This window comes from Hibiscus syriacus, unplaced genomic scaffold (genome assembly GCF_006381635.1).
Source record: "Hibiscus syriacus cultivar Baekdansim isolate YM2019G1 unplaced genomic scaffold, ASM638163v2 tig00111582_pilon, whole genome shotgun sequence".
NCBI lineage: Eukaryota > Viridiplantae > Streptophyta > Magnoliopsida > Malvales > Malvaceae > Hibiscus > Hibiscus syriacus.
Window position 1 is genome coordinate 2951495 of NW_024063126.1, and position 5288 is coordinate 2956782.

The 5288-nt window shown below is 35.8% G+C and overlaps 1 long non-coding RNA gene across 1 annotated transcript; it reads right to left on the reverse strand.

Moving 5' to 3' along the window:
* Window positions 1-963: 963 nt before the first annotated feature.
* LOC120165264 lies at window positions 964-4835 on the reverse strand. The gene is made up of 3 exons (XR_005519789.1): window positions 4488-4835; window positions 3955-4213; window positions 964-3807 (listed from the first exon to the last, which is right to left on the reverse strand). It is a non-coding gene; the product is annotated as an uncharacterized LOC120165264 (long non-coding RNA).
* Between the last annotated feature and the right edge of the window lie 453 nt (window positions 4836-5288).

Sequence of the window (5288 nt, forward strand, 5' to 3'; positions counted from 1 at the left end):
TTCAATTTCTATTAAAATTCATCATATCTTAAAATTACAGGCTCAATAGTATCGGTGCTCCTACTATGGTATCGATACTTCTATACTATGGTACAGATACTCACTTCAGTATTGATACCATTTATGCATTATGGAATCCATAGTATCGATACCCACAACTATATCGATACTAATTGCATCAGCATCAATATTGTTCATCCTATTTCCTCAAATTTAAACCTATAGTATCGGTACTGTTCTTCCAGTACCGATACTCTTACCCAGATTTTCCATTTTTCATTTCCATTTTACCCAAATTTCATTTAAATCTTACTTTTACCCCCAACAATACCATTTAACTCATCCTTACTAAACCCAACTAACTTTCCTTCATTAATCTTCCTATAACATCTAAAATCTTCAAAGAACACTCCAACTCAAGAATTACACTTCTTTTTCATACATGTTTTTAATCACATGCAATGCTTCTAATCTCTTATTTACTTCTTTGACAAGTCAAATTTACTTATAAACTTTAATAAAAACTCATATTTCATCATATCACTCAAAAACCCATTTTCTTAAATCTCAAATAATTCACTAATATTTTAGTTTTAATCATCCTTTGACTTTACTTAAGCTTCTATATCACTTAAGGTTTAAAAATTAACCCATAAATTAAAGGAAAAATCAACTTGAAGAAATCTTACCTTTAGACTATGGGAAGAATATGGGACGAGAAAAATGAAAAGAAAAAGATAACTTGGCTTATCAATCTTCCCCTATTTAACTCTTAAATATCCCCATAAAAATAAATATTAAATTCATTCATTCTAAAAGATTAAATTGTCCTTCCATTCTCCCATTCTTAAAAATTAGTCTTAAAGACAATTTTCCCAATTCATTTCTCGTATTTTACCATTTATTCAATTTAATCATTCAAAATTTAAATCTTTTCAATATAATCACTGACCCAATGTTTTGGGTATTACAAACACTTACACCCAATGGCCTTTCTATCTGGAGGTAACTCAACCAAATCCTAGGTATTATTAGCAATTATAGCAACAAAGTTCGAATGAACAACTTTACTCCACTGTTTATCTTGCAATGCACTCTTCATATTTAAAGGATTATCAATAACAGAAATTTGATAAACTTCGGTCTTATTCATCCCTGTCTTACTTCTCGTGACCATGGAGTTCTTATTGGTTACTGGCACACCATTGGACACCATCGGATCAGCAGCTTCCACATCCTTCTACACCACCCACGAGAAAGACCCCTGTTGCTCCTCGATCACAACCCTACTGTCATTATGTGAACTCTGCACCAATTGCTCATTAGAATATGCAATACAAGAAAAAACAGCGGTATCATTAGCTTTAAGAGTAGCAGTGTCACAAACGGATTCATTGACACAATCAACTGCAGCAGGTGACGACACACACTGTTGAGGTGCACCTCTATTCTGGTTGTCAGGACAAGACACAACTCGAACAGGGAAAGGCATAAAACCAGTAGATGATGCCTTGCCTTTTATTGTACAAACAATATCCCCTGCACATTTCTTATCAAAAGGAAAACATTGTTCATTAAAGCAAACATTGCATGAAATATAAACACGCCCAGTACTGTCAAGAGATTGGTAACCTCAATGCCAAGGAGATTACTTAAGAAACACACATGGTTTAGACCAAAACTCAAACTTATGTTTGTTCAATGACCGAAAGCAAGGATAGCACTGACTCCTAAATACAAGAAGCAAACGATAGTCAGGCTCTTTCCCATATAATTTTTGAAAAGGCAAAATACCCCAAAGAACAATCGTAGGTAACCTGTTGATCAAGATAATAGCCGTGAGAACAACATAAGACTAAATTGGAACCGACGATTCTGCAAGCAATGTCAAGACCTTATTTATTATATAACGATGCTTGCATTCAACAACGCTATTATATTGCAACATAAGAGGGAAAGACAATCGACGTTGAATACCCGAGGCTGCCAAATTGTTAGCTATCGCCTAAAACTCTCTTCCACCATCAGTCTGAAGAGATGAAATATTATACTGAAATTGATTTTTAACAATTGCATGAAACATAGTAAATGCATGCGAAACATCCGATTTAGTTCTCAACAAGTATACCCAACAATTTTTGTACATATTGACAAATGACACATAATATTGCCAGCCATTAGACTTAATAGGGGCATCACCCCACACATAAGCTTCAACAAGTTCAAATGGATGACTATACACAGTGGGTGACATATGAAATGGTTGTCTATGACTTTTTCCTAATTGACATGCACTACAAACGTCAGACACATCAAGAGGAATTTTATTGAACAAGTATTGCATAACAGTGCAAGAAGGATGGCTAAGACTCCTATGCCACAACCACTAACTATTGACATATTTATCACATGATGTAGGAGATGATGCAGAAGGTGATACGGTTGATGTAACAGTAAGTTGATTAAGCGAGCCACAAGGATCAGAGACATAAGAAAATCAATACAAACAATCAATCACTTTACCTTACAGCTAGACCTTACAAGTTTCTTTATCCTTCACAAAACATTTATTAGAATGAAACTTTAAAAACACATTATTATCCAGAGTGAATACAGAGACAAACAACAAATTTCTCGTAATTTGAGGAATAAAAAGCACATTATCAAGCTTTAAAGAACATGAATTAGCTAGTAACACAGTGTTTTCCAACATGAGAAATATCTAAAATGGGTCCATCACCAAGATCCACCTTACTTGCACCCGTGTATTGACAACATGAAGAAGTAACCAGCCGTTCAAAGGTGACATGATGAGTTGCACCTGAGTCTGGAAACCAATTACCATTAATCGAACTACACCCTTTGTAATGAGAGAGTTAATTTGGGCATTATTATCACTAGCCACTTCATTAGACCCAACAGTACCTACAGATGGACTCACAAAAAATGATTGTAACACACATCAGAAGAATCAAACTTGTATTTGCAAACATTGACTTAAACTTCACTATTGGAACGAGGTCGTTGTGACCCAACTCCTTTGAAATCCTGATAAAATCTGTGCCAACATCTTTCAAAGAGATGCCCAAGTTTCCCACATAATTGACACTGATGTTTGGGACGACCCTTGAACTTACCACATGTCAGATCCTTAGTGCGCTTGTGGCCAGAACGAACCTCAGGGTAACGACGATCAACATTTCCTCGATCATGATTCCTTCTCAAATTATCATCACGATGATGACGAGCCAAATTGATACAAATTGACATCCTCAGAGGATAACGAATGTGAGACTCTGCATCAATGATCACAAAAGTTACAATATCAAAGGTATACAATTCACGACTCACCGTAATCGTAGCAACAAATGGTTTAAACTAAGGCGGAAGGTCATTTAACAGTGTAACAATCTGCTCAACTTCTGAGATCGGACTTCCAATTGTGGCAAGCAGATCACAGATCTCTTTGTTCTTCGTAAAGTACTCACGAATCGTTTGCTCTCCCTTCTTGAGCGATCGAAGCCAACAATGGAGGTTCATAAACTTTGTTGTTGTTAGCTTAGAATACATCTTCAAAACAAAACTCCATATGGCTGTTGAAGTCTCTGACCCAATCAATTGAGGAAGAATCGAAGGGCTAACGATTGATTAAAGCCAGGAGGTATGAGAACTGTCTTGCTTCTTATGAACACGAAAATCCTGATTTATAATTAACTTACCATTTTCATCAATCATCGTCTGAGGAGGGATCAGAGCAGACTCGTCCAACAGATATTTGATCTCATGACCACAAATCATGAGAATCACCTGTTGTTTCCATAGCAAAAAAATTATTATCATCAAGCCTCACATTTACATACTTATTAGCAAAAGAAGACTCCATAGACCAATTATTGACTGATGAACCACTCGCGCTTGATCGATAGCCACTAAAGAACTGGCCACAGAAATAACCTTGAACAATTTCTTGATTACCCACATGTAATCAACATTTTTATCTCCAGCTCAACCCCTCTCCTCACCAGCTGTCTCTCCACGTTTCAGCAACTCTCCAGCAGCTTCCACCAACCCAGCTGGTTCCACGCTCCTCACAGCAGCTACCAGTACCCCAGCTCCACTCATGGCCTCTAGCAGCTCCATGTCGCCGGCAGCTTTACCCGTGGACTCCCTTGTTTCACGTCCCAACAACAACAGCTGATCCTCTATCCAATAGCTTCCCAGGTCCATCACAAAAAAAAAAAAAAAGTTTAAAAATTGGTTTTTTCATCTTACATGTAAAATGGGGTTATAAAAATCCAAGAACAATATGTAATTTTGGATCCCATCCAGCAGCAATACACAGAGAGGATTGGAAATGAAAAACACAACAAAGGTTCTCTTCCATTTTGTTTTCGTTTATTTTTTCAACTTAGCATTTTATTATTTTTTATTTTTTCAAAATCAAACAACATATTAATAAAAAAACAGAAAAGATAGGAAGTACTTACATATCGACCATTTAGGTTCCTTCTTCAGAGTATGTGTCGTTAGAGTGCTTAGGTCCTTAACCTTTTTACAGGTTGGTGAGGGGGTGCTCCTCACGAGTAAGAGCTTGAAGGAGAGAGTTTTAGTATTTTAAAACCCCCAAATCGGGGTTCCAAGTTCGAATTGGGAGGGATTTCGGTTTGTTTAGGCCGAGATTGGTCTAAGTTTAAGAGTTTTGACCATCACCGACGATGGTCAGAAGAATAGATGGCCATCAATTTACATTGGCCTGCGGCTAGGTGTTGAATGGCTCTCGGCTGAGCAAAATGGGGTGAGTTTTGTTTCTCTCGGTTGAGAGAAAAGAAGAAGAAAAAGTGGATAGGTTAGCTAAACAAGAAAAGAAAATATATTTATATATATATACTATGTTTTGAGTAAATTACGGTTAGGTCCTTATAGTTTACCTATATTTTAATATTTTAGTCACTAATTTTAGGGTTACATCACGTCGAAGTCCCCCTATATTTACCATGTTTTTGTGTTATGGTCACTGGGGTGTTTCAATTTTTTTTGGGATAAATCACGCTAAGATCCCTATACTTTTAGCATGTTTTGCATTTAAGTCATTATTTCATGGGTTAATCACACATAAGTCCTCCTAATTTAGACACATTTTTACAACTTGGTCATTGATCTCCTTTTTATATTTTTATTTTTATTTTTTCATGCTAATTTATATTTTGTTTCATTTTAGTCATTAATTAATTATTTTTTTATTTTATTTATGAATATGATGTTATAGTTTTAATTTTTACATTTTGGTC